General features: G+C 49.0%; 1 protein-coding gene and 1 pseudogene across 2 annotated transcripts in view; one reads left to right on the forward strand and one right to left on the reverse strand.

The window, feature by feature from the left end:
• Nucleotides 1-18,509, forward strand: part of LOC143766024 (alpha-N-acetylgalactosaminide alpha-2,6-sialyltransferase 2-like) — a 170,011-nt gene that overhangs the window by 112,386 nt on the left and 39,116 nt on the right. The gene's annotated exons all lie outside the window — the stretch shown is intronic.
• Nucleotides 2,764-18,450, reverse strand: LOC143769243 (ATP-dependent (S)-NAD(P)H-hydrate dehydratase-like; annotated as a pseudogene).

Below are 18,509 nucleotides of genomic sequence, written 5' to 3' on the forward strand. Positions count from 1 at the left end.
AGATGGTGAAGGGGTTAAATACATAACTTAAACATTTTTTTTTATAAGCAGTGAAGCAGAAGCAGACAGATGTGTGCTGCATTCCTCAGCTGTCAGCTTTATCTTGGCTGGTTTGAAAACTAAAGGGGTCCCCATGCATTATTTTATTTTAAATTGTTTAAATAAATTATTTAAAAAATGGTGTGGGGTCCCTCTTATTCTTTGATAACCAGCCAAGTTAAAGCAGACATCTGGGGGTTGGTATTCTCAGAATGGGAAGGAACCATGAATATTGTCCCTCCCCGGCCTAAAATAGGAGCCTGCAGTTGCCCCAGAAATGGCGCATCTAATAGATGCGCCAATTCTGGCACATTGCCCTGCTCTTCCCACTTGTCCTGATGTGGTGGCAAGTGGGGTAATATTTGTGGGGTTGATATCATCTTTGCATTGTCAGCTGACATCAAGCCCACGGGTTAGTAATAGAGAGGTGGCTATAAGACACCCCCATTACTAACCCTATAGTCTAAATGTATTGAAAACATACATAGAGTAAAGTCCTTTAATTGAAATATTAACAGACTCCTTTATTGGAAATAAACACTCACCACCCCCTTTTACCCATTTATTACTGTAAAATTAAAAATAAAAAAACACCATATTCCTCACTTGTCCGATGACAATCCATTTGTTCCAAGAAGAGGCCGACTCAGCTACATCTCGACTGAATGGCTGAGTGGTGGCATGATGCGACTGCTCAGCCATGAATCCAGCAGACACTGAGCATTTTTTAAATTTTGTTTATTTATTGCACAGCCGCCGATGGACGAATACTCTCATCATTATACGTCTGCTCTCGCTGCCATCAGCGAGACCAGGCATAGGATGATGAGAGTAATACTTTCATCAGCCAATGCCTGTGACCAAGGGTAACCTTTTTACCACCTGTCACAGCTGATGACTCACATGCTGCTATCTGTATGACAGTGAGGGAACCGCAGTGCTCTGACCGGCGGTAACAAACTTACTGCCGATCAGACGGTGTTTCTCGCGCTGTCACACAGATGACAGCGTGGGAAATGCCAGATGTTTGGGCTGCCAAACCCGAACAGTAGTATGGAGCTCAGGGAGAAGTCCTTGTTCGGAGTCCATGCACGGACACTAGATGTTCGGTACAAACCTCGAACTTCACTATTTGAGTTCGCCCTCCCTAGTTCCCTCATGCAAACCACATTTTATTGTTAACGATACTAGACGACTTTGCCCTGCCCTCTAGGATTTCTGTGATCCCTGTGATTAACGTGATCCCTATTGCAATACTTATTTTGTAGCATATTTTACTGTGTGTGGTATACCGTCCATGAGAAAAGGGGAGAACTTTGCCTCAGATGGTGTCCAACTGTGACGAAAGGGGCATATGATATTACAATAGGCCTGGGGAACCACTAATGGAGTAGTACTAGTAAAGTTTTGTAAGCAGGGGTGGAAATTTAGGTTATGTAGACGTTGCAGTAACAGCCGACCAAGCTACTCAATCACAATCAGACACATTTGTGTGGGCAATACTTCAAGTTATACCTCTAAATGTGACTATGGGACCCATTTGTGTGCATAACTAGAAATGGTATAGCATGTGTGGCCAGGATATGCAAGACTTATGTCTGAAAATTCCGATCACAGAATGATAGCTTGTCATATGGACCAATCTGTCCATGCTCATCACTAATTTGGAGAGAGTGTCACTTGAGATCTCCCTGGAGCCAATTAATAAATATTGTAGTTTACTTGTCATTTAATGGAAGATAATGTTTTGGGGTTTTTTTGTTTGTTTTTTTCCCAAAATGACAGAATACTTATTCGTTTGAAACAACTGTAACCTAGAACTGTAGGTCTTGTACATAAGTAAAAATCACCAAACTTAAAGACAACAGAGCTTTTCACTGGATATATTATCTTACTTTCCTGTAAAGATTTTCTAAACTTGCATACGAACTATATGTATTTAGAACAATGCATTAGAAGCTCTGACAACATTTCAGAGGACTCATTAGAAAGTGGAGACAAATGAAACCTAATTGCAGGCACTGATCACCATGGGCAAGTGGGAGTCACTGGGCAGTGATCATCTACAATTAATGATCTAGTCCGGAACCTCAACATTTATGGCCCGTCACCAGGACAGGCCATCAACGTCTGATGGGTGGGGGTGCGAGACCTGGTACCACCACCGATCAGCTATTCCTAATGACGGACGGAAGTGCTCAGTTGCAGACCTGTAGAGCACAACTTCTTCAACTGCACAGTGGTGATGACCAGGTACTGCACATCTGCCCACTATCCAGCTGAGGCCACTATATAGTTAACAGAGTTCTGATGTCCACCGACACAGATGTTGCACCCCCATTGATTAGACGCCAATACCCTACCCCAAGGACAGGCCACCAACGCCAACATCTCGGACAACCCCCCTAATGCCTTTCATTTCTTTCCATGTAGCTCATTATCAGAGCACCCATATACAGTATAACTGTATATCCTAATAGTGTTCAGAGGTGATTGGATTTTCTTCTTGTCCTTTTGTGACTGTTCATCTTCTGCCTGAAATTCAGTGCTCTCTTTTTGGTAAATGGTTAAACAAAAATCTGGCGTCTTCAATAGGAGTTCCTCCTTGCAGGAAAATACAGTGTTGCATAGTTTCCCTATAGCTACTGCATAGGAACAAGTGTCTTTTGTGCATTCCAGTGCCAGTCCCATGCATCAAGCAGTCACTTGTTCAGAACAAGCAGATTAGGTTTCAAAGAGCTTGTTAAAAGCTGTCCCAACTTCCGAAATCATGTCAGTCGTGGGTGGTCATGGAACGGCCATATTACTGAAACGCTTGATGATTGCACTGCTTTGTAAGAGAACAGGCTCCGAATGCTGCCATCACAAAAGGATTCTGACCATTTATTTTTTATGGTCCAGCAAGAAATGCCCAGTGTACCAAGACACCAAGAGAACCAGCTAAGAGATCACCCTGTCCTCTGCAGCACCGGCTGCTACCTTCATGATTGCACACTAAAACTTTATCCCCATCTGAGATTAGATCCCACTCTCCTTTCTGAACAATAGAAATTTTGCCCATTGCTTGGCTGAGCTTGAGTACACTTCCATGCTGATCACAACTATCCACTGGCTCAGTGAGCACCGCTTCATACAGCCGACTGAACTCCATGAAGTTTGGGGTGAGGACAGCCCTCTTTTAGCCTTGAATAACAGAAGGTTGATGGGCAATCAGCCAAAGTCCATCTGCATCTATAACCAGAGGAATACCTTTCACCTTGGCTTTTTCAATAATACCCTTTGCGGTGTCCAGAATTTCTTCCCAAACCTGGTCCTATTACTAAAGTATATAGTCTTGGAAGACATTTTTCTATCTCATGCAATGCATTGGGATGATAAAAAAACTGGGTGTACAATCAGCTCTGTACTGTACGACTTTATCACAGTCGCTGCATCTTTGGTACAAAATACCTTGGACAGATCTGCACCCACTTAAAGTGCTGAAATTGCTGCAAAGTACGGAAAACCGGTATATGCTTGACAGCCTCCAACAATGCCAATCTTTCCATCTTGACTTTTGTGCTTTTTAGATGCAAGTGGGGGAATGACATTTCTGACCAGCTGGAAGATATTCTCCATGTCCTTGGCTGGCCATGTGGGACGCAGAGAGAAAGATCTCTCTAGAAATATTGGAGGAGAAAATGGTGAAGCAGTAGTAAAGTGCACCGAGTCCCCATACGTCTACACATTGCCTCGCATGGGGCTGCTGACACGCCTGTGCCCCCCCATCTGAGTGCAGGAGGAGACGCCATTCAGTAACTGTCCCAGCATCTGTAACATTTGGATTTCCCGATTGTACTCAGATTCTCGCCGCTTGTGTTCAACCTGCAGACGCTGTTCTTCATACTTGTAAAACCTTTCCTCTGCATTCACACTCTGCTGAAGGAAACGCTCCATTATCTTGTCCAAACTAAATCCCAAGTGGCGCTTCTTAAACATTTTAAGCTGAGGCATCTGAGAAGGATTTGTCTTAGCATGAACAGATTTATAACCCTCTTAAGGGGGCAGCGGGATGGCGAAGCTGGGGCCATCTTCCACCTTGGTGAGCAGCTACATGTAGCAGGATGATCATTCCCCCGAGTGAAGTTGACTTGGGAGTACTCGGGCCCCCCATTCCCTTTCCCGGGGAGCTCTTCCTCGATGTCCTCTGCCTCTGGGTCTGCAGGCAGCTCCTCTCTGCTGAGGGTGCTCTAGGTGGAGGAGCAGGATCCCGAGGGGCTCGGCACTGGTAGCCAGGGCCTGTTGTGTGCACAGAATGTGGTCCATCTCATCGTAGTAGTGGCAGATCTTCCGGGAGTGCCCATTCTTCTGGAAGCCCTCCCGGGCCTGGTAGTACTCGCGCTTGAGGCCCTTGATGCTGATGCGGCACGGCACCGGTGTATGTGCAGCACCCCAGAGTCCTGGTCATTGCAGTAATGTCGCTCTGCCACTAAGGGGAGTGATGTTACGTCTGATTGCACTAAAGGAGTTCACCTGACCAGGTATCACACACACACAATACACTTCACACTCCGGCCACCAGGGGGAGTGGTTCTATCTAGTAGGCCACTCCTCACGCTCTGGTAAAACTGGGGGTTGGACAGGAAGTTAGAGGGAAAGTAGCTGGGAAGAGCTAGAGAGAGGACCTGTCAGGGGTGGGATCCTGGCAGAGTCCTAGAAAGAGACAGAACGCTACGGAGTTTTGCCTGTGCCTTACAGCGGCAGACTCTTAAGAAAGGACAAGAAGCGAGGTTTATTGTGGAGAAGTGAGGAACGGAAATAGAGCCAAAAAGGAGATAATACCAGAAGGAGTCGTGCCTCGAGATCAGCAACATCCTTCTGAGGCGCGTAGCCGGTGGCCGGAACGCCGAGAAAGTAAGAGACTTCACGCATTACTTTAAACTACGGCCGGGCAGTTAACCATAGGTTGGCTGTCTCACCTAAATCACCTAACGAAGACAACGGAGGCAAACTGTGGGAGAGGGGCATCTCTAGGGTCCCTATAAAATAGCTCCAGGCCTACCCCGTCATACGGGTGCGTCCCTTCCATATCATCGGGGGGACGGAGAGAGAGAGAAAGAACAGAAGCATACATGACAGTTGTGAGGACTATCCCGTGGTGCTCAGCAGGGAGGTACTACAACACACAGGCGCTAGAAGGTAGACACTGATTTCTACCTGCAAAGGGAACTCTGGATGTGCCTTCTGACCGGCTGGTCTCAGCCAGCCCTGTTAGCAGTGCTCTGGATAGAGGATCCCAAAGCCTTCAGTAAAGAGGTAAAGAGACTGCAACCCTATGTCCTCGTTATTCATTGCGACCTGCACCACGCACCACCATCACATCTTCCATTGGACGCCCCTTAGCAGGGTCACAGACCGGGTCTAGCCACCGTGACAACCCCAGGACCGAGACAGAGAGGCCCGGTACCGAGTACCCCACGGCCCTGTGACTGGGGGCGCTCCAAACTTGGCGTCACGAACAGGATCTACTTAAGCCTGAAGAATCAGGTCATGTGTGCCTTGGAACTGTGATTTATTGTGCTTGAACCGTGATTTAATGCACAGACTGTGTATTGCCATTTGCCGCCAAAATCCACCATCGCCGCGCACGAGGGAGGAGCCATAGCTATGTGGGCAGAGCCGGCCAAAAAGAGCGCGGAACAAGAAAACGCGGTGTAGTGCCGATCCCGGAAGAGGAACCCCGACTCTCAGCAGGTTAGCAGGGGGAAGGAACAGTGATGTCTGAGTCGGGAGGGGCAGAGGTGGCGGTCGCAGCCGTGGACTCAGAGGCACCTCCGGACCCCGCAGTAGACGCAGCCACAGGCCTTGTGCCACCGCCGGTCGCCGCAGAGCTTGCCGCCCCCGTCAGCCAGCCGGATACTGCCGCGGCTACAACAGCCATAATGCCCTTCTCTATGCCGTACCTGCCCGGAGCAGCCTGGCTCCCGCGATACTCTGGAGAGTCACATACATTAACTGACTTTAAAGAGGGGATCTGCAGCCTGCTTGAGTTTTATCCCATGACAGATCCTCAGAAAGTTCATATGATAACCGGCCAACTCTTTGGGGCGGCTCTGAGAGAAGTGAAGTCCTGGCCCGCCGCGGATAAGAAAACTGCGCTACAGGTCTTTGTGGTCTTTGCAAAGCTTAAAGCCACCTTTGACACCCGCCCCGCTATGGAAATTAAGTTGACTTTCTATGGGTGCAAGCAGAGGCCGCAGGATAGCTTACGGGACTATGCCCTTAACCTCCAGGAGGCGCTGCGGGCCATCAAGCAGAGTGACCCCAGCAGCATGCAAGATGAAGATAAACTCCTGAAGGAGCGGTTCATTGAGGGGCTCCTGTGCAGCCACCAAAGGGGTCAACTGCACTTCCTGGCCATGAAGAATCCAGACCTGACTTTTGCGCAATTCAAGGATAAAGCCATCCAGGCGCTACAAGAGCAACAGCCCAGCCGTGCAGTGCCTCCCAGGTGTCCCGCCCTCACATACCACCAGGAGGTGGCGTCGGATGCCCCAGTTGCCGCCGAGGCCGATGCCCAGAGCCTAGAGGACGACTCCCCCGCAGGACTCCACCTCCAGATGCAGGAGCTGACCAAGAGCGTTGCTGCCCTAGCCCGGACCGTGCAGTCCCTACAGGAGGCCCCCAAGGAGAAGATCCAGCTGGCCTCCAGACCAGAGGATGTCCCCTGGATGCGACAGAGGAGGACTCCGCCGACCAGAGGCAGGGACGGACGACCTATCTGCCGCCGCTGCCACCAGGTGGGCCACCTTGCAAGGTACTGTCCTTTAAAAGAGCAACCCCTGGGGCAAAGGGCCCACCCCCAGGAGAAGGACGATCAGGCCTGCAGCATTGAAGAGCCAAATACGTTGGAAGGCGACCAGTTCTTCCTGTTGTGATCGACGGTATCCCCATGAACGCTCTGCTGGACACCGGTTCTCAGGTGACGACTATGCCTTACGTGCTTTATAGACGGTATTGGGAGGACGCCGATATTACTCGTGGCCCCGATGACGATTTAACCATAATAGCCAGTAATGGTCAGCCATTGCCACAATTGGGGTATAAAGAGGTCACCATCAAAGTGGGGCGGGTGGAATTGAAGGCCCAAGGGATTGTAATTGTTGATATTGACCGCCGTGAGTGTAATCCCATGATGACCATTGGTACTAATGTTATAGAAAATTGTCTTGCAGAAGTTATTGTCCTATTACAACAGGTCGCAGAAACAGCTGGCTACAGTGAACAACATGCCCTGCAAAAAGAAATCAGGGCCCTAATGCAAAGACAGCAGGTGGAGCTGACTGGTGGTGAAATTGGTTGTGTCACAGTGCGTAATTAAAACCCCATTGCGATACCCCCCAGGAGTGAAATGTTAATATGGTGTCGGGCAGCCATAGGCCTCAGGGGTAAAGACTATCAGGCCCTGGTAGAACCTGTATATTCAGATAATAGGCCTACCCTACTGACAGCCAGAGGGGTGGTTGACGTCCGCAAGGGGAGGGTGCCAGTACGTGTTCTCAATTGTGGGGAGGAAGAAGTCCAGCTAACCAAATATGCCACACTTGCCAAACTGTTTACTGTTAATAGTAGTGTGATACAGGCACCTGGGCCCTTGGTCCCGTCCAATCCGGCAGAGAACAACGGTTCTGCAGGGCACCCGAAAGATTGGTGTCGGGAATTACACGTGGGCACTGACTCTACCCCACCTCACCAGAAACAGGGGGCCTACAGGGTGGTTCATGAGTACGAACGGGTCTTTAGCAAACACCCCTTAGATTTTGGGCAGGTGAAAGGGATCCAACATCATATCCCCACAGGGGATCATCGACCCATAAAAGAGAGATACCGTCCTGTACCCCCAGCTCATTATCAGTGTGCCAAGGTCATGTTGCGAGAGATGAAGGAGGCTGGGGTAGTGAGGGACAGTTATAGCCCCTGGGCAGCTCCATTAGTCCTCGTTAAGAAGAAAGATGGCACAATGAGAATGTGTGTGGATTATAGGCAGTTAAATCACATTACACATAAAGATGCATACCCACTGCCCAGGATAGGGGAGTCACTGGCTGCGTTAAAATCTGCTAACTACTTCTCTACCTTGGATCTCACCAGTGGGTACTGGCAGGTTCCCGTATCAGAGGCGGACAAGGAGAAGATGGCCTTCACGACGCCGATGGGTCTCTGAGAATTTAACTACATGCCCTTCGGATTGTGCAATGCCCCGGGGACGTTCCAGAGGATGATGGAGTGCTGTCTGGGGCACAAGAACTTTGAAACCATACTGCTGTATCTGGACGATGTCATTGTCTTCTCCAAGACCTATGAAGACCATCTGAATCACCTGGCCGAGGTGTTTGAAGCCCTGTCCAACTTTGGCTTGAAGGTGAAACCATCCAAATGCCACCTGCTGAAACCCAAAGTGCAGTATCTCGGCCATGTGGTGAGTGCTGAAGGAGTGGCCCCAGACCCCGACAAGGTTACAGTGATTAAGGACTGGCCGAAACCCAGCAACCTCCATGAAGTCCGGCAGTTCCTCGGGTTGGTAGGCTATTACAGGAGGTTCATCAAGGACTTCACCAAGAAGGCCGCGCCATTGCAAGATCTGTTGGTGGGCCAATCCAAGAAGACCAAGGGGAAGAGCACCCCATTTGATTGGAACGAAGGACTGGAAGGGTCATTCACTTGCTTGAAGATGGCGCTGACGGGAGACGAGGTACTGGCCTACCCTGGGTATGATCAACCGTTTGTACTGTATACGAATGCCAGCAATGTAGGACTGGGAGCTGTGTTGTCCCAGGTCCAGAAAGGCAAGGAGAGGGTAATCGCTTACGCCAGCAGGAAACTTCGTCCCACGGAAAGGAACCCTAACAACTACAGTTCCTTCAAGCTGGAATTCCTCGCCATCGTTTGGGCAGTGACGGGGAGGTTCAAGCACTACCTGACCTCAGCGAAATTCACCGTCTTCACGGATAACAATCCACTAACGCACTTGGACACAGCAAAACTCGGGGCCTTGGAACAGTGGTGGATGGCCGGGTTGTCCAATTACGATTTCACCATCAAGTACCGGGCAGGACGCAAGAATGCGAATGCCGATGCCTTGTCCCGGATGCCCAATTTGCCAGAAACGGGGGAGGACCCGGAGGCCCTTGAAGAAGTAGAACTGCCCGCTTTCCATCGCTCCAAAGCCACTCAATGCTCCCATCATGTGAAGAACAGGCACAAAAACAACCAGGATGCCACGCTGAATCCCCTGCCCCACCATGGGTGGGCAGAGACCCAGGATGGTGACCCTGCGGTCCGTCGGGTGAAGGAGCTCCTTACGCAAGCAGGTTTGCATCCCGGCCCGGATGATCCACAAGAAACCCAACAGCTGTGGAAGGGGAGAAGCAAACTGTTTCTTCACGATGGTAAGCTGTGCCGAAGGAGTATAGACCCCCGCACCCATGAATTGGTATGGCAGTTAGTGGTTCCAAGGCAAGATGCGCCCATGGTTCTGAGAGCGTACCATGATGGGGCTGGACACTTCGGGTGGAGGAAGTTGGAGAGACTACTCCGAGGGAGATTCTATTGGATTGGCATGAAAAGAGCCATCAAGAAGTGGTGTCGGGAGTGTGGCACGTGCAGCCTACGCCGGAAGGACCGTGAAAGCCAACGGGCTCCCTTGCAGCCCATCATCACCAAACAGCCGCTAGAACTGGTCGCGCTAGACCACTTGAAGCTGACGCCTAGCCGGTCGGGCTATAATTATGCTCTCACCATAGTGGATCACTACTCCAGGTTCCTGGTGGTTGTACCTGTCAAGGATCTAACGGCCAGGACGGCTGCCAAAACCAGCAGTACTTCTGTAGGCCCCATGGGTATCCAGAGAAGGTACTGACCGATCAGGGACCAGCATTTGAGGCGGAGGTGTTCCAGGAGTTCTGCAATCTGTACGTGTGTAAGAAGATCAGAACCACACCGTACCATCCACAAACCAATGGGATGTGTGAAAAGATGAACCAAGTGGTGATCGACTTACTGAAGACCTTGCCTGTAGAAGAACGGAACTTGTGGCCAGCAAAATTGTCCGACCTGGTAGACATGTACAACCACATCCCAGTGAACTCTACTAACTGCACTCCGGCGTACCTGATGAGAGGAAGGCCTAGCAAGTTGCCCGTTGATCTGGACATGGGGGTTCTAACCCCCGAAGATACCTCGCCGGATGCCGATTGGGATACAGAGAGGCAGCAAAGGTACCGCAAAGTACAGGAGTGCGTGGAAAGAAGTCTCGCTCAGGCCAGGGAAAAACAGGAAAGGGACTACAACCAGCATGCTCCTGCGATTCCCTTACCACCTGGTGAGCAAGTACTCAAGCAGAAGAGAAGGCTACACAAGCTTGACGACCAATGGGAAGCGGAACCGTATACCATCCTGCCGTCCGATTTCGACAATACTAAAGTCTGTCTCATCAGCAAAGATGGGGGGGAAACCTCAACGGCAATATCCAGAGACCACCTTAAGGTATGCCCTGGCAAGTTGAGAGAGAAGGAAACAGATCCAAGAACCTCTCCACCTGTAGAAGAGGAGAAGATGATACACACTGTTCTTGGCGATTTCCCCCAGTCGTGGACTCAAATAAATCAGGCCATTGTGGTACCTGTATTAACGTTTCATCAACCGAGCCCACCTGAACTAAACATGATGCCAGATCCCCCGGACCCGCCATCACCACAGACCCCGCCGGACGATGCCATGCCCACCGTCGGACCGGCGGAGCCTCCCTCTGCTATCGGCGAATCTGCCATACCCACTGTTGGTAGCAGCAGCTCTGAGAGATCCAGCATGCCAGTGCTACCCAGACTCACTAGAAGCGTAGCTAGAAGGCAGTGCACTATACAAGTGGTAGCAAGCATAGCGAGCCCTGCTAGGCCAATAGCAGCCCCTGCACTACGGAGGTCTACACGTAGCACCAAGAATCAAACTCCCCTTCGCTACAAAACTTGGAAGTATTAACTAAAGTTGCTAATTGTGTTTGTGTAAATATCTTTGTTACAAGTTTAACAATGGACAACGAAGCAGTGGACAGTGAATTGCTCCAAAACTTTCAAAAGGACCCCTTTGTCTACCTGGGGTCCCTGCTGTTTTAAAGTTACAACCACTGAACTGGGAGTCATGAACTGTGCATGACCAAAACTTTTGCAACGTTCAAGAGTCCTCACCTCCCATAAAGGGAAGCACTGTTATGTTTAATTGTTTATGATATTTAAAAATGTTATGTGTTTTCTGTTAACATGTATTGTTGTTCTTAGTTTCCCAGTCCGGGAGTACTGGATTTAACCGGGGGGGGGGAGTGCAGCGCCCCAGAGTCCTGGTCGTTGCAGTAATGTCACTCTGCCACTAAGGGGAGTGATGTTACGTCTGATTGCACTAAAGGAGTTCACCTGACCAGGTATCACACACACACAATACACTTCACACTCCGGCCACCAGGGGGAGTGGTTCTATCTAGTAGGCCACTCCTCACGCTCTGGTAAAACTGGGGGTTGGACAGGAAGTTAGAGGGAAAGTAGCTGGGAAGAGCTAGAGAGAGGACCTGTCAGGGGTGGGATCCTGGCAGAGTCCTAGAAAGAGACAGAACGCTACGGAGTTGTGCCTGTGCCTTACAGCGGCAGACTCTTAAGAAAGGACAAGAAGCGAGGTTTATTGTGGAGAAGTGAGGAACGGAAATAGAGCCAAAAAGGAGATAATACCAGAAGGAGTCGTGCCTCGAGATCAGCAACATCCTTCTGAGGCGCGAAGCCGGAACGCCGAGAAAGTAAGAGACTTCACGCATTACTTTAAACTACGGCCGGGCAGTTAACCATAGGTTGGCTGTCTCACCTAAATCACTGTTGTGAATTCGGTTTGTGGGCTCCCCCGGTGGTCTGTTATGGTAGTGTCTCTTATGTGCCTTCCTCCATCTCTGATTACCTGTCGCCACCCTCTTGGGGAGTTTCCTATTTAAGGCTGCTTGGCTGTTAGTCACATGCCGGCCAACAATGTGCTAGTAGCATTCTGTTGCATTCACCTGCCTCAAGTTCCAGTTCAGCTAAGTTGAATTTTGTTTCTTGTTTTGCTATTTTTGTCCAGCTATCTGCAATGTGACTCTTCAGTGCTGGAAGCTCTTGTGGACAGAAAATTACTACTCCAGTGGCATGAGTTGTCACTGGAGTTTAAAGTAATTTCTGGATGGTGTTTTTGAATAGTGATTTTAGGTCGACCGTGAAGTAACTCTTTCCTGTCCTTCTGCTATCTAGTAAGCGGACCTCACTGTGCTAAATCTGCTGTTCATCCTACGTATGTCATTTCCTCTGAACTCACCGTCAATATCTGTGGGGGCCTACTATCATCTTTTGGGGTTCCTCACTGGAGGTAAGGTAGGCCTGTATATTCCTCTTATAGGGGTAGTTAGATCTCCGGCTGGCGCGTGGTGTCTAGGGCATCGTAGGTACATCCCCCGGCTACTGTAAGTGTTGGGTCAGGTTCAGGTCACGGTCGACCTTAGTTTCCATCACCCGAGAGCTAGTCCGTTTTGTATTTTTTTCCCATGGTCATTGGGGTAACCATAACAGTTTGGCCGGCCTGTAAAAAAATCTATGTGTTAAAATATGCACTAAAGTAGGAAGGAGAAGAAAAGGTTTTTTTTTTTTTCTGTGTTTGAAAGTGCACCTTAGTTTGATCATTTGTATTCCTTGCTTAAACTGCAGTCTTCAGCCTTTTTTTTTTCTCCTCTCCTCTTAACCTCTGAATGCTTGGGTTACACCCATTTGAAACATGGATCCACAGAGTTTAGTTGCGGGTTTGAATAACCTTGCGACAAAAGTACAGAACCTACAAGATTTTGTTATACGTGCTCCAATGTCTGAACCTAAGATTCCTCTGCCTGAATACTTTACCGGAGACAGATCCCGGTTTTTGAGTTTCAGAGAAAATTGCAAATTGTTTTTGTCTCTGAGATCTCACTCTGCTGGTGATCAGACTCAACAAGTTAAAATTGTTATCTCTCTACTGCGCGGCGACCCACAAAGTTGGGCATTTGCATTATCGCCAGGGGATCCTGCGTTGTTAAATGTAGATGCGTTTTTTCAGGCTTTGGGGTTGCTTTATGAAGAACCTAATTTGGAGATTTTGGCTGAGAAAGCCTTGATAGCTCTTTCCCAAGGGCAAGATGAAGCTGAGATATACTGCCAGAAATTCCGTAAATGGTCGGTGCTTACTAAATGGAATGAGTGCGCTTTAGCAGCTAATTTCAGAGAAGGTCTCTCTGATGCCGTGAAGGATGTCATGGTGGGGTTCCCTGTGCCTACAGGTCTGAATGATGCCATGAAATTGGCTATCCAGATTGATCGGCGTTTGCGGGAGCGCAAATCTGTGCACCATATGGCGGGGTCTTCTGAGGAAGAATCTGTGCACCATATGGTGGTATCTTCTGAGCAAAAACCTGTGCACCATATGGCGGTGTCTTCTGAGCAAAGACCTGTGCACCATTTGGCGGTGACCTCTGAAAAGGCATTGGAGCATATGCAATGCGATCGTGTTTTGTCTAGAGGCGAACGTCAAAATTACAGGCGCAAAAATGGATTGTGCTTCTACTGTGGAGATCCAGCTCATGTTATATCAGCATGCTCTAAACGTATAAATAAGGTTGATAAAAAGGTTGATAAATCTTTTTCTACAGGTACCTTGCAGTCAAAATTTCTTTTGTCCGTGACATTGATTTGTACCTTATCATCTGTGACTGTGAATGCTTATGTGGATTCTGGCGCCGCTCTGAGTCTCATGGATTGGTCCTTTGCCAAGCGTTGTGGGTTTGATTTGGAGCCGTTGGAAGTTTCTATTCCCCTGAAGGGTATTGATTCTACACCTTTGGCTAGCAATAAACCACAATATTGGACACAAGTGACTATGCGTCTTACCCCAGACCATCAGGAGATTATTCGTTTCCTTGTATTATATAACCTACATGATGTCTTAGTGCTTGGATTACCATGGTTACAGATTCATAATCCCGTCTTGGACTGGAAATCTATGTCTGTGTTGAGCTGGGGATGTCGGGGTATTCATGGGGATGCACCTTTGGTTCCTATTTCTTCATCTACTCCCTCTGAGATCCCAGCATTTCTGTCAGATTTTTATGATGTCTTTCAAGAGCCTAAAGTTGATTCTCTCCCTCCCCACAGAGAGTGTGACTGCGCTATTGAATTGATCCCCGGTAGTAAGTTTCCTAAGGGTCGCTTGTTTAATTTGTCTGTACCTGAACATACTGCTATGCGGGAGTATATCAGAGAATCCTTGGAAAAGGGTCATATTCGCCCCTCGTTGTCTCCACTAGGGGCAGGATTTTTCTTTGTAGGTAAAAAGGATGGTTCATTGAGACCTTGTATCGACTATCGACTTTTGAATAAGATTACAGTTAAATACCAGTACCCGTTACCTTTACTGACTGATCTGTTTGCTCGTATAAAGGGGGCTAAGTGGTTCACTAAGATCGATCTACGTGGTGCGTATAATTTGGTGCGGATTAAGCAGGGGGATGAGTGGAAGACCGCATTTAATACGCCTGAAGGCCATTTTGAGTATTTGGTAATGCCTTTCGGTCTCGCAAATGCCCCTTCCGTTTTTCAGTCCTTTATGCACGATATTTTCCGTGAATATCTGGATAAGTTTATGATTGTGTATTTGGATGATATTCTTGTTTTTTCGGAGGACTGGGAATCTCACGTTCAACAGGTCAGGAGAGTTTTTCAGGTTTTGCGAGCTAATTCTCTTTTTGTAAAGGGCTCAAAGTGTAGTTTTGGAGTTCAGAGAATTTCCTTTTTGGGATATATTTTTTCCCCTTCATCTATGGAGATGGACCCTGTCAAGGTCCAGGCTATTTGTGATTGGATGCAACCTACTTCTTTGAAGAGTCTGCAAAAGTTCTTGGGTTTTGCTAATTTCTATCGCCGATTTATAGCGGGTTTTTCTGCCATTGCTAAACCTTTGACTGATTTGACCAAAAAGGGTGCTGATGTTGCTAATTGGTCCTCTGCGGCTGTGGAGGCCTTTCAAGAGCTTAAGCGCCGCTTTTCTTCCGCTCCTGTGTTGCGCCAACCTGATGTGTTACTTCCGTTCCAGGTTGAGGTGGATGCTTCGGAGATCGGAGCAGGTGCAGTTTTGTCGCAGAAAGATCCTGACTGCTCAGTAATGAGACCATGTGCGTTTTTCTCCCGAAAGTTTTCGCCCGCTGAGCGAAATTATGATGTGGGAAATCGGGAACTTCTGGCCATGAAGTGGGCGTTTGAGGAGTGGCGTCATTGGCTTGAGGGTGCTAGACACCAGGTGGTGGTCCTCACTGACCACAAGAATCTAATTTATCTTGAGTCGGCCAGGCGTCTGAATCCTAGACAGGCGCGCTGGTCGTTGTTTTTCTCCCGATTTAACTTTGTGGTGTCATATCTGCCTGGGTCCAAGAATGTGAAGGCGGATGCCCTCTCTAGGAGTTTTGAGCCTGACTCGCCTGGTGATTCCGAACCTACCGGCATCCTGAAGGATGGGGTGATATTGTCAGCTGTCTCCCCAGACCTGCGGCGTTCTTTGCAGGAGTTTCAGGTGGATAGGCCTGATCGCTGTCCGCCTGGTAGACTGTTTGTCCCTGATGATTGGACCAGTAGAGTTATCTCGGAGGTTCATTCTTCCGCGTTGACAGGTCATCCTGGAATTTTTGGCACCAGGGATTTGGTGTCTAGGTCCTTCTGGTGGCCTTCTTTGTCTCGAGATGTGCGCATGTTTGTGCAGTCTTGTGATGTTTGTGCTCGGGCCAAGCCCTGCTGTTCTAGGGCCAGTGGGTTGTTGTTGCCCTTGCCTATTCCTAAGAGGCCTTGGACGCACATCTCTATGGACTTTATTTCTGACCTTCCGGTTTCTCGTAGGATGTCTGTCATCTGGGTGATTTGTGACCGTTTTTCCAAGATGGTTCATTTGGTACCTTTACCCAAATTGCCCTCCTCCTCTGAGTTGGTTCCTCTATTTTTTCAGAATGTGGTGCGTTTGCATGGTATTCCTGAGAATATAGTGTCTGACAGGGGTACTCAGTTTGTGTCTAGATTTTGGCGGACGTTCTGTGCCAGGATGGGTATCGATTTGTCTTTTTCGTCTGCATTCCATCCTCAGACTAATGGCCAGACTGAGCGTACTAATCAGACCTTGGAGACTTACTTGAGGTGTTTTGTGTCCGCTGATCAGGATGATTGGCTTGACTTTTTGCCATTGGCAGAGTTTGCCCTTAACAATCGGGCTAGTTCTGCCACTTTGGTTTCTCCATTTTTTTTGTAATTCAGGGTTTCACCCTCGGTTTTCGTCCGGTCAATTGGAGTCTTCGGATTGCCCTGGAGTGGATGCTGTGGTTGATAGGATGCATCAGATTTGGGGACAGGTTGTGGACAATCTGAAGTTGTCCCAGGAGAAGACTCAACAGTTCACTAATCGTCATCGGCGTATTGGTCCTCGTCTTTGTGTTGGGGACCTGGTGTGGCTGTCTTCTCGATTTGTTCCTATGAAGGTCTCGTCTCCTAAGTTTAAGCCTCGGTTTATCGGCCCTTATAGGATTCTGGAGGTTCTTAATCCTGTGTCCTTTCGTTTGGACCTCCCAGCATCTTTTAATATCCATAATGTTTTCCATCGGTCATTATTGCGGAGGTATGAGGTACCGGTTGTTCCTTCTGCTGATCCACCTGCTCCTGTGTTGGTTGAGGGTGAATTGGAGTATGTGGTGGAAAAGATCTTGGACTCCCGTGTTTCCAGACGGAAACTTCAGTATCTGGTTAAGTGGAAAGGTTATGGCCAGGAGGATAATTCTTGGGTGACAGCATCCGATGTTCATGCTCCCGATTTGGTTCGTGCATTTCATAGTGCTCATCCAGGTCGCCCTGGTGGTTCTGGTGAGGGTTCGGTGCCCCCTCCTTAAGGGGGGGGTACTGTTGTGAATTCGGTTTGTGGGCTCCCCCGGTGGTCTGTTATGGTAGTGTCTCTTATGTGCCTTCCTCCATCTCTGATTACCTGTCGCCACCCTCTTGGGGAGTTTCCTATTTAAGGCTGCTTGGCTGTTAGTCACATGCCGGCCAACAATGTGCTAGTAGCATTCTGTTGCATTCACCTGCCTCAAGTTCCAGTTCAGCTAAGTTGAATTTTGTTTCTTGTTTTGCTATTTTTGTCCAGCTATCTGCAATGTGACTCTTCAGTGCTGGAAGCTCTTGTGGACAGAAAATTACTACTCCAGTGGCATGAGTTGTCACTGGAGTTTAAAGTAATTTCTGGATGGTGTTTTTGAATAGTGATTTTAGGTCGACCGTGAAGTAACTCTTTCCTGTCCTTCTGCTATCTAGTAAGCGGACCTCACTGTGCTAAATCTGCTGTTCATCCTACGTATGTCATTTCCTCTGAACTCACCGTCAATATCTGTGGGGGCCTACTATCATCTTTTGGGGTTCCTCACTGGAGGTAAGGTAGGCCTGTATATTCCTCTTATAGGGGTAGTTAGATCTCCGGCTGGCGCGTGGTGTCTAGGGCATCGTAGGTACATCCCCCGGCTACTGTAAGTGTTGGGTCAGGTTCAGGTCACGGTCGACCTTAGTTTCCATCACCCGAGAGCTAGTCCGTTTTGTATTTTTTTCCCATGGTCATTGGGGTAACCATAACAAATCACCTAACGAAGACAACAGAGGCAAACTGTGGGAGAGGGGCGTCTCTAGGGTCCCTATAAAATAGCTCCAGGCCTACCCCGTCATACGGGTGCGTCCCTTCCATATCATCGGGGGGACGGAGAGAGAGAGAAAGAACAGAAACATACACGACAGTTGTGAGGACTATCCCGTGGTGCTCAGCAGGGAGGTACTACAACACACAGGCGCTGATTTCCACCTGCAAAGGGAACTCTGGATGTGCCTTCGGACCGGCCGGTCTCAGCCAGCCCTGTTTGCAGTGCTCTGGATAGAGGATCCCAAAGCCTTCAGTAAAGAGGTAAAGAGACTGCAACCCTGTGTCCTCGTTATTCATTGCGACCTGCACCACGCACCACCATCACATCTTCCATTGGACGCCCCTTAGCAGGGTCACGGACCGGGTCTAGCCACCGTGACAACCCCAGGACCGAGACAGAGAGGCCCGGTACCGAGTACCCCATGGCCCTGTGACTGGGGGCGCTCCATATGCTCGAAGCCCAGCTCGCTGAGCCACCCAGCTATGTCCCGATACACATGGCTGTTATGGAAATTCCTGTCCAGGGCCGACTGCACGACCGCCTCCCCCCAGATGTCCAGCAGGTCGGGTCTCCATGTCCGAACACAGGAAGACCTGGGTGCTTGTGATGAGCCACCGCATACACACCGACATATCGCCCGCCTGCACAGACCTACGATACACGGAACGGAGTGCATGGAGCTCGCACATCC

The sequence above is a fragment of the Ranitomeya variabilis genome, chromosome 4, assembly GCF_051348905.1.
Source record: "Ranitomeya variabilis isolate aRanVar5 chromosome 4, aRanVar5.hap1, whole genome shotgun sequence".
Classification (NCBI taxonomy): Eukaryota; Metazoa; Chordata; class Amphibia; order Anura; family Dendrobatidae; genus Ranitomeya; species Ranitomeya variabilis.